Source organism: Fringilla coelebs, assembly GCF_963513975.1.
Source record: "Fringilla coelebs genome assembly, chromosome: 4".
Taxonomy (NCBI): Eukaryota; Metazoa; Chordata; class Aves; order Passeriformes; family Fringillidae; genus Fringilla; species Fringilla coelebs.
This window is the reverse complement of record NC_140032.1, coordinates 41,833,398-41,849,819: the sequence shown is the minus strand read 5'-3', so window position 1 is coordinate 41,849,819 and position 16,422 is coordinate 41,833,398. Positions and strand designations below refer to the sequence as shown.

Below are 16,422 nucleotides of genomic sequence, written 5' to 3'. Positions count from 1 at the left end.
TTTGTTTGGGGTTTTTGTTATTGCTGTTTTTGGTGAGGGTTTTTGGTGATTTTTGGGGGGTTTTTTGGGGGTTTTTTTCAGGATTTGTTCTGGTGTTACCAGGAAGTGTTTAACTTGTCCATCCCTTGCAACTGCTCTTCAGGCAATTGGAGGTCTGCTATGGCTGCCTCACAACCTTCACTTCCTCAGACAAAACAAGCCCAAACTCCTCCCTGTCCATCACTACCTGCCACCAGCCAGCTGAGCCTTCAAGCCTGGCCATCCAGCCAAAGTTCAGCCTAAGTAAGCAGTCTACTCTTCCCAAACTTCTGCCTCAAGTGGCACAAGAAATGTTTTCGAAGCTCACAGGGTTTGCTTTCATCATCCACTTTTCCAGTTGATGATGACTAAGGAAAAAAAACCCTAATACTGACTTGCTGTATCTCCCAAGAGAGCTTCCCTAAGCAGTGTGGTCTACAGCTTTTCTGGGATACATTTCTTGAGATGGATATTCTGTGAATTTTCCATTTTCAGTTGCTTCTATGATACAGCTAAACTATTTTAAGTCTTGACATGATTCTTCAAGTATTAGCAAGAAATTAGAAAGAGATGAACACTACCCACAGTACACACACACAAACACACGTGATCTGTCAACATCACAGCATGATAAATTAAACCTCTAACAAGACATCTGATAATTTGCACAGTTACATGCTACCCCAAATTAGAAAATTTAAGAAATACAATTTATAAAGTATCATATGGATATAAAGTAACAAAGTAGGAACATGTAAGATAAATATTACATTTTGTTTACATTACTCCTCCCTCTGACACATACTTAACTCACACACTTGCAAAGATGTGAAAACATTCTTGTTCACACAACTCAAGATGAATGTATAGAAGAACTGTATTTGTTTTTTTTATAACCTACAATTTAACCTATTCCTTTTTTCTTCAGTTGCTATTTTGAGTTCAAACTTGCACTGTTACCTTAGGCACTGAATATCATACACTATCTGACTGCTGGCTAAGGCTCTCTCTGCCTTTCACATTATGTTAAAGACTGAACACAGATGAAGTGAGCAGAGAAGAAAAAGTCCTCTACTTGATCTTCAGGAACCCTCAGTTTTGGCAGCTGGCCCAACAGGGAAGGAAAAAGGAAGAAAAAGAAAGGGAGGACAGAGGGGTGGAGGGGAGGAAGACATCAAAGGGTGACAGAGCACAGAACTGCAGTAACAGATTTAATAAAGTTTGCACACAGGTGTGTGATTTGATGTCCTGCAGAAGATAATAATGACTAAATAGGAACTAAAAAACCTTTTTTGATTCCAAATTGCATCAAGAAACAGAAATGAATTTATACTTTTACTTTACAAGCTCATACTTTATAACCTTCAAGTATTCTGCCAGCACTTTGCCTAGTACTCTGGCTTCTGCTCAAAGAAGAGAATGGCAATTAAACAGGGGTGGGTTTTTGGTGGGCTTTTTTGGTAGTTTTTTTCAGTTGGTTGGTTGGCTGGTTGTTGCTGTGGTTTTTTTTTTTTCCTGCACAGTAAATCTACTTGCATTAAAAGTAACCTCTTTTGAGATCTGTTTTCAGACCAAATTATTTTGGAAGGCAGTCTTGGTCCTGAACTTCTCAATATCTTTTAAAACTAGATAAATACTATATTTTAGCCAAGATAAAGAATTCCTACTGCTAAATGGAGTAGGAATTTTTTGCTGTTATCACATGCTCAGAGATGTAATTATTGTAGAGTGTTTCAATAAGCATTTATTCCAATGTCCACAGGTAATGTCTTGGCTACACTGGCATCAATATTAAAGCCCCTGCTGACTTGAATATGAAAGGAATTCCATCTATGCTAAATATATAAAGCTGTTAAAATTATTTTATAGTGGGCTGATAATAATATGATCTGCCTAAAAATAGGATTATTATGAATTGCATATTCATAGGACAAATACATATACCGGTCATTCAGAAATTAACATAGCAGTCTGTAATACAAAAATTAACAGGTAAAATCACTATAAACATCCTTCTTTTCTCTTATGGATAAAATAAATACCAAGCTCATCCTTTTGATTCTTTTTTTTTTTTTTCATTTCTTTTCTTGTCTCAGTGGGTTTTTTTCCTAGATAAATTATTGTACAGTAACCACCACAGAACATACAGTCTCTAGTCAAGGATTTGTCGATTTGTCCCTGTCTCTGTCCTCTAGCTCAAGTGACCGGAGTCACCTAAGACAGAAGAGGCACCACTTAAGGAAAGAAAATTCTGTAAAACCAATGCTATTAATATATTTATCAAAATAATCCACAATTACAATTTTTATTTTTTTCTGGAGGTACAAACTATAAAGAGGAAACGATATCAAATGTCTAGCAGAAAGTGTTTTAGAAGTTTTAAAGGCACTATCATATAGTAACTTACATTCCTTTTCTTTTTTTCTTTTTTTTTTTTTTTTTTTTTTTACTTTGAATGATTTACAATTCATTTACATTTGTGGTCTCTGAATGTTAAAGCAGTACCTGAAAGTGTGATGACAAAAACAAAGCCACAACAAAATAAATGAAGAAAAGGTGGAAAAGAGAAAGAGACAAAGAGGAGAGGAAAAGGGAAACAAGGCAAAAACCATCATTCTGAGTAGGTCACTCCCCCTACCATGACGAGGACTGGCAGATAGAAAACAGCTCTATGATCCACAATATGCAGGGCAGACAACAAATGTAATCTGCCTAAATACCTGGTGTTCACTCTTCAACACATGAGCTCTTCATGACTTCCTCATCTCCCTGCAACAAGACCACTTTCAATATTTTTCTTTTCTGCTATATCTCAGAGCATCACTCTGCTAAATAATATTTTTTATGTTTTTCTATTTTCTCTTCCTCTGCTGAAGGAGGAAGCATTTTATGTAATCTCCACTCAAAAGTCCCTCTCTGCAAAATGATTTCAATTGAAAACTGTTGAAGCTGAAGCAAATTATTACAGTATGCAGTGACAGATCCATTTTCCAGCTTCATCTCATGGAAGGCTAGGACATCAGGTTCAGTCTCCTTTAATAATGAACAGGTAAAGTGGGTGATCCTGAATGGGAGCAAACTCAGGAAGGGAAAGGCTTTTTAAAGCTACTCACTCAGGTTTTAACAAAAATGGTGTGGGATAGAAGGAACTGCAAGTCTCCTTGGAAAAGTACAACTTGCCCTACATGAAAAATCTCAGTAGAAATGACCTGCAGGAACAGTTAATGCTGAGAGGGACAAGGAAGTAAACACAAACAGTTAACCAGGAAAAGGTTTGCCCAGCTGGAGATATTTATATCTACTAAGAAATAACAAAGTTATTTATTTACTTTATAAAGAAGAGGGGAAAAAAAAGTATTTTTAAAGTCTTACATGTTTGGGAGCTTTGGGTGAAGAAATATTAGTATACTTTCAAATCTGTAATCTTTCCAATTCTGTTACTAAAAATAATTGTTTCTTTTTTCCTATGGGAACTGATTTAGAAAAGTTTTGAAAAACATAACTTAATTCTGACATGTAAACAAACATCAACAGGAAGTACAACTATAAATAGTACCTACAGCAACAACAGAAACACGAGTGAATGTAAAAATAATCACATATAAATGTTCAAGCCCAGTGCTTCCAATTTGTTTTCCATTTTATTACAACAGTGCTTAGAAGCTACATCCAAAATTAGCTTTGTTAGTACTGGAGACCACACACATGCCCACACAGTATCAGTCAGTCTGTCTTGAAAAGCTGTACATACCAGCCGAGATAGGAAGGGACAGGGAAACAGAGCAGTATGAGCCTGATTTTCCAGACTGTGCATGGCACAGAGTGGTTACAAGTGCAACAAGATAACTTCAACAAAACAGTGAAATGAACCTGGATTTCTTTTCATCTCTGTTAAAAGCATTCGTTTCAATGCCATATATTAAAACCTACTTGTAGCTCATTTCTTAATACTAGCTATGGCTCATCATGTGCTTTTAAATTCATGTGATTCATGTCCTTTATAGAAAAAAATTCTTTAAAATCCAAACCATTTGAAACTTGCACTTCTTGATCTTAAGTCAGACTTTACTGAAAAGCAAGGCTCAATTTTATTATGCCCCTTTTCTTTATGGTGCCTTCAGTTTATATGGTGCAGCACTTGTTAAGAGCAGATACCAGTAAACATTTGGGAAAAAGATTATCCATGGTGCATGTGGAATTCAGTCTGAATAAATAGACTCTATGGATACGGAATGTGTTAAACAGCTCTCTCTCATTTTAGGTATTATTCAGAATGAAAAAAATAATCCCAGACTGATCATGTTTCAAGAGGTGGAAAAAAAAAAAAAAAAGCTAAAACTACCACCCTAATCTTTAGAAACACCAGCCCTGAAATGCTTTGGTTTGCTGTTTGCATTGTTTTGCTATTTGTATGGATTTTATTTTTTTAATTCTTTACACAGTAGAGTATGTTATAAATATAGCAATTCAAACAATTATGAAGATCATCAGTAATAGTCTAAGTTCTGGAAAAAAAAAATGTGCTGCTCAAGATCATATTGAAAAGCACTACTGCAAATGCTTGTAGTCAGAAAATTACAGTCATGAAGTCCTTTAAGAGGGGACATAAAAGGAAACCAGAGATTGAAGAGTGTGTGCACTACAACTGAAGGCAGGAATGCAGCACATGTAAGGCTAGTCTTACCTACAGAGCAAGAGTAACTGTAAGAATGAAGCCCATGTGGCATTCAGTTCACTATCAAAAATGCAGAGGGTCCTAAGCAAAATTCTTAGTGCAGAAGTGACATTGCCACTGCAAACTCCAAAAACCGGCTGAAAGTTGTCCCAGGCTTACCTCACATACACACAATATGTACCTCCAGCATATTCTTATGTTAAAAAGGCAAGAGAAACAAAGAAAATAGTATAAAGACATCATTTGGCATCTCTTTATGTGTGTTCTGACCTAGACTACAGTATACTTCCAAATTCAGAGTCACAAAAATGTTACATCTCCAATGTCCATTTAAGCAAAAAAAAATTTCATCTGGTGTTAGCCTGTTAAAACAAAGCTTTTGGAAAATTATGATGTCTTCACCTTATTAAAATTTGATTCCTAGAAGATGATTTCACAGGAAGCAGTCATGTATTATCAATACAGATCTGCAGAGATGAATGCAATGCAACTGGTATTGAACTGGAAGACCTTCAGGCAGACAGAACTCAGTAAAAATCAAAATTGAAACATTCATTTCTAATGTCTTTGAATGGAAGGTTAAATCATGCGACACTTCATAGTATTTGCATGTGTAGAAGAAATTTAGAAAGGAAGCACAAATCCAGGTACAGCAGACAGTCTGTTGATCTGCAAGGACAAAATGAGAAAGTTTTGTAGAGTATAAGAATACCATATGGAGAACTAATACTTTTTACAACTCTGTTATCATGCATGTCTGATCCTGCTGGCTACTGAACTCATGCATACATGAAAACCAGAATCTGTTTTTACAGACAGGCCACAGTGACAAGAATCTGATATTTACACAAACTGACGAGAATTTTCTTAGGACAGAGAGATTTTCTAGCTTCAGGGACAGAACTCTTGCTATTCTCTCTAAATAAGCAAAACACTTTCCCTTTTCAGGTAATTGCAAGTGGTTTGAGCCTAACTGGTCATTCAGCCCTTATTCTTCAGGGAAGCCAGATGAACAATAACATCACATTTGCAAACAATTTATCCTTGTTTTCTAGTGACCTTTGTATTTTTCTAAAGACCATAAAGGCATAATGGAGCATCCATAAGAGACCTGTATCACATAGGCTAGTGGGTATAAAATACCATAGGCACATGGTATTTTATGCAAAAACACTTCAAAAAGACCCTTTTGCTAATCTAGTACAGCAGGTGTCTTTAAGGAGGACTGACAACTGGGCCCAAGCACCTATCAGTCACAATTTATGCCACTGAAAAGGTTATATGCAGTGCTGCTGTCTTCAGAAGCATATTGATACACTGATTTAGTCTTTACTCCCCAGAGCTGGCAATGTTCACCTTATTTCCCAAGTTAACTTATGATTTTATTAGTTCACAAATAATGTGGGATTTTTTTCACACAATAAGACTTTCTGTACAGACAGTCTCTGACTCCCTGGAAAGCACTGCATTCGACCTGAGGCTGTGGAACAGGCTTCCAAAATTGATTGATGGCACTGGGATTACAGGTGTGAAGTTGGTTAGAAGTGTGTAATATCACAGGGTGGAAACTCTCGTCTCAAGTGCCTTCAATCCCGACCTCAACAGAGGTAGAAAAAGGAAACTGAAAACAGGCAGAAACCCATCTGTCCACCAATATATAAGACCTGCTTTCCTGATAAATTATCCCAGGTGAACTAGGTTAGGATACTTGATGAAAACCACTTTCCAGTCTCTTCACTCACATTTGGAAGGGGTTTTGGATGCCAGTTTGTATCGCCATTTGAACTCCATGGGGAGAAAGGTAGACTATTTATTTCACAGGCACAGAACTGCACTTTTTAGGAGCAATTTGGACAAGTTGAATTCAGAGCTCACATCACATCACATGAGTCTCAAGACAAGAAGGAAATGAAATGCCAGAACTCTGTTTACCAAAGAGAAGGTAAATAGAAATTTTCCCGTAGTTACACTTAGAGTCACTACAGAATGATTCAAGTGTTAATCCCCACGCTGTAATTGTAAGAGTAATTTATATTTTAAAATAGAAGAAAATTATAGTCATTTCAATTAAATGAAATTGTGCCTTATATTAAGGCACTGCATTTTTCCAGGTCATAGCAGCAAGTTACCATATGAAAGAGAACACCTTTTGTTAAGATTCACATCTCCATGCACACTTCATTAACAATTTTATACCTAAGAATTCCAATGCATCCCCAACAGAAGGCATTTATCAACAGCTTCAACACTAATAGGTGATGCTAGCAATTCAATTGCAAAACAAACAAGATAGGAATATCAAGCCCTCAAGCTTATGCCTTCACGTAAATTAGAAGGAACAAAACAATTAATACATGCTTAATCTAATCCAGCACCGCAATTAAGGGATGCCTGAATCACCTGGTGATAAATGCTCTGCAATAACTAAATATATATATATTACACATGATGGCCGAAGAAGAAAGTAAATATTTCTCATATCTAATCAGTTTCCCTCTGCAGAATTTTAGCACTATCAGTGTCTACGAGCTTTGATGGTCCTTAATGTTGTTTACTCAGTCCACCATAGCATTGCATGAAAAAGAATTCCCTACAGGTAGAATGCTTAAGAGAAATCTGAAGATTCTTAATTAATCGCTTACTGAAATTTTTAGCCATGCTAATATTTTTTCTTATTTCTAGGCACCTTAGTAGAAGTCTATTTTATTAAAAACTTGCACAATTAAATAGTAAGTGGAAAGGTCCAAAGTGCTATGGCAGATGTTTTGTTTGAAATTGAAATCTTGAAGTTAAGATTATAATATGCCACGGGTAAAGTATTATCTGCACATCAAAGCATCACTGCTATAAAGAAAAGTGAAGCGCCAGATGCCAAATGTTGACTACCTCCACTATGAAGCCGAAAAGAACCAAAGACTACTGAATGAAAATCAGCTGAGAATGTTTAGGATTTGGGGGAGGTGAGGGTGGTCTTGTTGTTTCAGTTCCTCCTGGTTGTTGTAGAGTTTTTTGAAACAGCATATTAACATATTTTAAGTTTTTCAGGTCTTCTGTAAAAGCAGAAAAGTTACATTATCACATTAGCAAATCTGACTTGATGATTGCTGATTTCACTCTTTTAAGACTCCTTCCTCACTAACTCAATTTGAGGGAAGTAATTAATTTATCTCTAGCTGGTTGCACTTTAAAGTAACACAATTTGGTTTTTTACTCTCCAAATAAAGAAGTTTGCTTCTGATAACATTATTCCCTCAGATTCTTTAAAACATGAGCATCGTATACAGTTTCCTTTAGGATGCACAGACAAGCAAGGGTCAGGAATTATTTCTTTTAATCTAGAGATGCCTTAAGTGCACTTCACTCTAGGTTTAGGTCTTCAGAAGAAACAGAAAGAGGAGGATTGGTATTTTTTGGTATCACCTATCTCCATAGAACTGAATGCAACTGAAACAGTTGATTTCACAGGAAGTCTAGGAGATTCTCTGCAATGTAAAAAGTTTTCAAAATACCTTTTTTAAGTTGAGGTGTTACTGTTCAAAGAACAGTGCAGGACCATGAGCACTAAAAAACCCACTTTGAAACATGTCTTCTCTTTTAAATCTAACAAATACAGACTTGCTAACAGATATACATTCCTTCATAGGGTAGTAACTTCATCCTGGTTTCAAATTCATTATTTTGTATATTTACAGAGAATTAAACCTCGCTCTATTATAAGTAATTAGACTAATTCTTTTTAGATTATCAGCAGGATACACCCAATACAAAGACCTGCTGGTTTTAATTATTATTTTTAAAAAATACCTAGGTACAGAACTTTCACCTAAACTATTTAAATATTTTTATATGAAGAGGAGGATGACTTATGAGTTGCATTGTTGCAAAGACAAACCACATGCATCCATATACAGGCATTTACAGAGGAACTGGTGAAAAAATATAAATTCTTCCACCATTTAATACTACTTGTTACTTCACAGTTCAGCAGAAGTAGTTCTGTGATGTCTTTTCAGATTTAATGCTGTTGTTTAAAAAAAAAAAAAGAGAGGTCTTGGATGGGGATCTCATCCTAATCTTTTAATTTTTTATGGTATGTCTAATTACTGCTAAGTGTACTTCTGGAAGTAACATCAAATCCACTTGTAAGACCCAGGGAGTTCATAGCACAAGGGAAAGTGAGAAAATAATTAAAAGGAGTGAAAACAAAATAAGTCATCATCTCATTTTGAAATCGGCCAAATCTGATGAAGGCTAAAGTGATCACATACTCTCAGCTCACGGGAATGCACATTTGCCTCTGGAAGATTCTTGTTGTACCAAATTGGAAGAGGAGAGCAGAAACTGTTTCTGCTATCTTTGAAGCTGCAGGCCTAAAACTAATAAAGATGAAAGTCTTTGTGCCCACTTCAGAAGGGATGGATGTGAAATATATCAAATATCAGAGGCATACATGAAGTCAACAGCGCTAACAGCTTTATTAAAACAAGTCCATACCACTGGAATCATTACTAGCAGAAAAAAAAAATTAGGGTAGAAATTAAAAATGTGCCAGATTCAGACTAGCACAGTTCCAAGGATTCCAACCCAAGGTTGTAAAATCCCTGTGTTCCAGGGATTTTACAACCCAAGGTTGTCCTCGGATCAGAACTAACCAGTCTTGGTATGGAAAGGTCAAAAATATGCTCCAATTCAGCAGAGACTTTGAGAGATGCTGAACAGACTTTAAGAGCATCCAAAAGAACAGGCAAAAAAAATCCCACCACCCAAGTGATTCAGGAGGACAGAAAGTGCCCCCTTCTCCTCCCTCAAGCTGGATTTCCCATTTGCTCCATTAGTCTACCCCAGCTCCCTGCAGCTGTGAGGATCCCCACGGCGGGGCTCTTCCGAGGGGCGCAGGAGGCGATGCCAGCCCGGGACAGCCCCGCTCCAGCTGCCTCCTCTGCCATCCTCACTGCAGTCAGGCCTGGCACCAGCTGCACTCCACGGCCATTGTGGCTTTAAGGCAGCTCACATGTCTTAGCAACACCATCTATGCACACCACCAGAGAGCCACAAACATCTTATAGCCACTGGTCAATACCTTCACACTCTGGTGCAGAGCAATGCCTTTAAGCTGGCTGGCTGGAGCTAACAGAAGCTCCTTGGTACAGGTATTCATTCTCAGAGCCCAGAGCGTTTCAGCCGTTCTGGGTGCAGTTTTCCACACCATAATCATCTCATCTACTAAAAGAATGGTGCTTCACTGTGAGAGAACAGACAGAAGAATGAAATGCATTAGGGCGTTCCGGACATTTGCAGTACTGATAAGGTTTCCTTTAGGAGACTTCCCACAGGGACTGGAAGTTTCCACGAGGGTCTGCATTTGCACTTTGTCCAGTGTTGATTATTACTCTCCCTACTTCTAGAGACAGGTCTAGGAAAATGTTAGGCAAAGGCTCAATTGAAACAAAGCAACCTTTGCAAAGTAAAACTAGGTGCAGATTAAGAAAGGGTCCAGAAGCACAGTTTCTTTCTTTATTTTGGCAATTCTTCGTGTACCTCTCCCTCTAACTCCCAACAGCTGGAAGACTGGGTTTTCATTCTGTTTTCTGGTATGTCCTGCAGACGACAGTAAACCCACTCTATCCATTTGCAAAATCACTTGCTTTCCTTGTGGCTGCTGTTAAAATTCAAGCTGATAACAAAACCATCCTCCTTCTCAAGGAGACAGACAGCATTCCCCAGCACACACCCCTCAAGCACTAACGCCTGCTGCAGAATGGGATTACTAGGGATCAGAAGTTGGCAAATCTGGGCATCTACTCACAGCTAAGCCCAAAGCCTTTCACAAAGACAATATTCTGGGTCTCACTGAAGGCATTTACTTATAGCTGTTCTTGTTTCCAATTCTAACATTTCCATTCACAGAACAACATTTTTTGTTAGTGCTACTAAAAAAGAGTGCCACATAAATTTTGATCAAAGCCAATACTTATCAGCAATTCCCAATTAAATATGCCAAGGAATTCTTTAATTCATCCCCTAAAGCTTTTACAGTTACTGTATGAAGAGGAAAGCAAAAGCCACTTCCTTTTGTGTTATAAGTTTCTATTTAATAATATTTATTCTAATTTTGGTTACAAGCCAAAATAGTTGTGTATCATTGCGAAAAGGCAGGAGTTAAAATAACAATTATAAATTAACAAAAGCAACTAATGATAAATACTTACTGTGCCTGTCTACTCGTGGAGATAAATCCTGAAAGATGATGAGAACCCCATCCCCTTTTCCAGCAGAGCATGTTATTATCTTTTCACCCAGCTCATATTACCAACCAGTCTGGGCTGGAAGACCAGTCTTATATTGCTAACATAATAAAATCTTACACCTTTAGCACAATGGAATTTATCTTAAGTCAAAGCAAAAACACCCAAAATCTGAAAACATTTACTGACCCCCAAAGCTAAAGAAAACAGCTTATTTTCTTTAAGTGCACTAAACAGTTCACCATTAATGTCTAGATTTTAGTACTACCTTAACAAGAGAACTTTTTTTCATCCTCCTTTATCCCTATCATTTATTTCTATCATTACTGGGGAGTCAAAGCAGGTAGAAGTTTCCCTTTTTTTCCCTTTAAATTCAGAGTGTTGTAACACTATTAATACCTAAATGTTTAAATTAGTCATAGTCATTTGATGACACAATCTACTGGAATCCTGCTCTTCTTCTCTTTCCCTCTTTTATTCCATGTACATTACAGCTGGTAACGTGGATGAAATCCAGATGTTATGTAAAACAGCTGCAAATATGTGCTTCTATTTAAGCCTCCAGAACTTTTACTCATATACAGAAAATGCTTATACACTCAATGTCTGTGAGATCAGTTCACTGGAAACAAAAAATTAAGTCAGCTGCTATGCCTTGTTAACTGAAGTCAAAAAGAACCCTCAGCCAAAGTCAGTTCTTAAAGCTGAATACCAGTTGTCTTGTCAACTTATTCATTCAATGACAAAACATTATTTTGTGTATCATTTTTGTGCTTTTTTTCCCCCCTATAAACTCACTCTTCATCCCATTTTGGTTTTTTATTTTCATTCACACGTACAAAACAGCACTATATAAAAGCTGATTACCTGTTCTCTTCCAAGGTTTGCCAAAGATTTATCTGAATCTGCAGTCCTAGTTCATTAAGGCAAATGAAAGAGCTTATTTTTCTTCCATTCTGTTACTTTAACACAGAATCATATTGTTTCTATTCATAACACACTTTTTAGGTAAATTAAGTGAGGAAGTAAATATTGATTAATAACAGCAGAAAAATCAAACAAAAAACCAACAAATAAAACTCCAGTTCTAATATATGCATAGAATAATACCACATTAAGAACAGTTTAGAGAAAAAAAAAGGAAAGAAGAGGACATTGATGAATTTTATTTTAGTCTCACATAAATATCACATTTGTGAAATTATCAAATATCAGTATTTGTATACTTGCAAATATATCAGCAACAAAAGAAGGGCTATGGAGAATCTCCATTTTTATGGGTGCATGGGGGAACATAATGAAAAAGGATAAAGAAACTTTAATTGTTAGTTATCACACCAGACCGTTTCCCAAGACTGGCTTCTTTAACAAGGAAAGGAGAGAAAGCAACCAAGAAACGTTTTCTGCCATTTATTGTGCAGAACCCAATAAAATACTTGGGCCAAAGTAAGACATGTTACTTTTATTTATCCATGTATACACACACAAAAACACCCTATACACAATTCTAAATAATCATGTTTGTGAGGAGGCCCGTGGATATTTTCTCTGTAAGCACACAGCTCTGTCTAAATAGCTCAGAAAGGATCACCTACCTGCCTGTGGCACACTTGGCCCCCAGATGAAATTCTGAGCGAGGTATCATGCAGGGACTCTGAATAACAAAGCAGCTAGCTGCCCAACTCTATATCACAAATTCCCAATTTTTAATGCACAGCAGTCTTGCAGAATTTTAGCATAAATATTCAGCTAAGCATAGCCAGACACAGCTGAATAATAAAGAGGGGAGCATGAATGCAAGGAACAGTTGCCCTGTGTGAGGCTACAGAGAAGTCCTGAATCCCAGAACTGGTGTAAATTTAAGGAACAAACTGTCCAGACCTTTTCTACAAATGCAGTGCTGCAGAATCCTTCTCCTGTATGAGTGACCAAGATCAGACAGCACATTTAAGAAGACTTTGATAGGTCACCATCTCCTGACTAATGGGGATCTAAGACAAAAACTCTTCCAGTGAATAAAGACAAACAATGTGTGTCACAACAGAGAGAGCAGGGTAACAGCATTACCCTGACAGTGAAACAGCCAGGGCAGCAAACACCTACAAACACCTTTCCCATTCCCACACGTTGCCATGCCGTAGTTCTGTGCACAAAAACCTCAAATGTTATCTCTCTCAAGTTATTTTTTTTTTTTTCCTTTGTCAGATCATAATTTTATTGCATTTGTTTGGGTTTGGAACAGTAGATTGCAAAGGTTCTCCAATCAGAAAACTATTTCATGGATAATGGGAGTTCTCAACTTTGCCACAGCAAAACTGGGCACTGCTTAACAAGTACTGACTGACAACATGGTCAGTTATAGACAGGATTATTATTATTATTATTATTATTATTATTATTATTATTATTATTATTATTATTATTATTATTATTATTATTATTATTTTACACTGAAATGTAGGTGAGATTATCAAAATGGCCACCTGCTTAGTTTATAGAGTAATGGTTTACTGACTACTGTATTCAGAAAATAAATGTAGAAGTGTGAAAATGTAACGCAAAATCCCTAAAATTCTGAATTCATGATTGTTCACCAGTTTGAACTGGGGAAAAACAACTTGCAATTTAATTCCACATTATCCTACACTTTTTGGTTCTTGACTTTTTAGAACAAAATACCATTTTTACAAGACATAATTCAGTATCAGCTGTAGTCAGTCACTGACAGTAGTGGTGAAACTTTTCAATACATGAATTTTTAATAAAAGGCCTTTCTTCTCCCTGAATTATACTCTTTCATATCCCATTACTCATACTTTCCACTCCCATTTCCAAAAGCAGGAGTTTAAATTTCTCACTTAACAAAGATGAAGCTTTACTCTTTCTCCTTATTTTAGTGCTTATGATTTACATCTCCTTTCAATTTTAAAAAAGGTTAAAGTGAATGGGATGGGGAAAAAAGTCAGTTGGAAAAAAGAAGTCCCTGCTTTCCCTTATGGGGAAAAAAATTAAGAAAATGTTTTCACCAAACTCTATTTATTCTTCCTTTCCCATCAAATGAATAAGAAAATAAGTACAAATATTTTAATCAGTAATTAACGACTTTTGCAAGTTGAAACATTTCTGGTTTGTAAGGCCACAGTTTTAAAATTTAAGCTTAAAACTAATTTTCTATTTTCCACTTACATGTGCAAATTAAGTTTCATACACGGGAAGAAACCATGGAAAACATGGATATTCTAATTTATTAAAAGAAGTTAAAGGGTTTTTAAAATTAAACCAAATTACACAGACAACATGAGAGTTCTACTACCCTACTTTTTGCAAATTAACTCTATTTTCCAAAATAAGACCTCCCTCAAGTAGCTTTCCATTGTTTTAGCAGATTCATTTAAGCTACTTTCATCTCTCTTAAAAGATAAAAATCTAGTCAACAGCAGAATATAGATCAAAAAGCCTTTGCCTTCAAAGGCAAACAACTTCAAATTATGGCTCATAAAACAATAACACTCCAAGTCTATTCACTGTGTCTTTGTTTCAGAAAGGTGTTTTTAGGTATTCTTCCTACAAGCTCACCTTCTTTTCTCCTTCTACATAACTACCCTTGTCACTAGTATGTCTAAAAATGCAGTGAAACCAAAGTATTTCTGGGACTTGGAAACATCAGGCTGGAGGATTACTACACACATGCAAGTCTACAGGTGTTTCATATTTCCTAATTTAAATTAGCACTCTCTGGGTGCTTCTGCAGCCACCAAGAAGGTGCTGGGAGCGCTTTTTGAACAGATACCAAGATGAAACATTTCCCTACCAGCTGCCTCCCTCCAGAAGGACATGTGTGTAGTTAGGAAGCAGGCAAGCTAAACAAACTATTTTTGCAGCTTATTCTTGCAGCTGTCTTCATTCTCTTAATACAGCTGTGCAAGCCATGAAAAGTCTACGTCATCATTAACTACTATGTTTTCACTTTTCATCCCCTCTATAAAAGGCATATAATCAGTCACTTTTATGCTGAAGCTCCTAATATACATCAGTATAATTACTGCTACAGTATTTGAACAAAACTTAACAAGTGCTATTTAGTCAGAATCATGGTGGCACTTACAGTGTTAACTAATGGCTGCTGCTAGTGACAAATTACTCTCAGTAGATGCTTTATACAGTAAATGCCATTTCTCTTTTGGCTGCATTACTAGCAGATAATGAGATTGCTTGTGCTTTTTGGGTTTTGTTTTTTGTTTATTTAAATAACTCCCAGGAGAAAAATCTCCTAAAATTTCAAGGTTAATTATAGGATACTCACGTTCTGTACTGCTTTGGTGCTGTTTCTGTACTCTAACAAGGATAATTTGGCAGGATTGTAACACCCTGCTGTTACCTTATTTTCTGTCAGACTATAGGTAAAAATTAATTATTTTTGATAGAGCTGTATTATATAAATACACTTTTTTTAAAAAAGTCTGTTTAAAATATCTGAGAGCTTTTCCAGTCTAAATATTTATTCTCACTACTACTTTTGAGGTCTCCAGTTTCTGTAGTCACTCTCACAACTTTCACCAAGGTCTCACTGATGCAGTCACCTCCTGCCATCTCCCTGGGGATTACTCTCAGACTAACACATTCTTCATAATGATTAAATCCAGTGGGATGGGCTCCTCAGGAAGATCAGACAGTCTGAATTAGCAGCATCTTCAAAGAAAAAATGTCTTCAGAGTAAAACTTCTTTTTTAGACTGCATCTACCCAAAGCCCAGCATAAGTCTAACAAAATTAAATAGTTCTGTGTTCACAAATGGCAAGAGCCAACCTTTGTCTCACAGAACCCAAGCTGCAGTCAGGAACATTATAATGAGCACACTTGCCATCTGTACTCAAATGTTAATGGCACAACTGGATTGACTGTATATGGACAGAAATGGTCTCAGAAAGATTTGGATTACAAAACAGATAAAATATAACAGATGTGCCCATCAGCAGGCAGGCTGGCATTCGCTCCGCAGCAGCTGAAGCTTCCAAGAGTAAGCATACTGGAGTAATTCATCTCTTTCAAGCTTTCAAGTCACAAAAAGCACAAGTTCAAAAGTACCCTAAATATATAAGAGAAGGAAAAAAAAAAAAAAAAAAGAAGGAAAAAAAGATGACTTGTTCCTTGAACCACGGATTGATTATAAACAAACTCCAGCTCCAAGCCCTGTAGTGCTGTTCTGCTCTGGATCCAGCCTCAGCCAACCCATCCTGCAATTCCTGAGTGTGTCTCAGCTCCCTGGCGAGCTCAGGGACCCCGGGCACACCAGAAATGGGGTGAGAGGAGCAAACACCAGGGTGCAAACCTGCAACAAGCACTCTGGCACTGCCCACTCGACTCAAAGCAGGTTTCAGCCCTGCAATGCCCACGGTCCCAGCGCACCCACGCTGAGCAGCAGACCGGAGAGCAGAGCAGGGAGCTTGGAGGAGCTCTTCCCCACGGCGAGGGCACTGCCTGGAG

The 16,422-nt window shown here is 37.0% G+C and overlaps 1 protein-coding gene across 1 annotated transcript in view; it reads right to left on the bottom strand.

Moving 5' to 3' along the window:
• Window positions 1–16,422, bottom strand: part of PDGFC (platelet derived growth factor C) — a 122,277-nt gene that overhangs the window by 55,413 nt on the left and 50,442 nt on the right. The window lies entirely within an intron of this gene.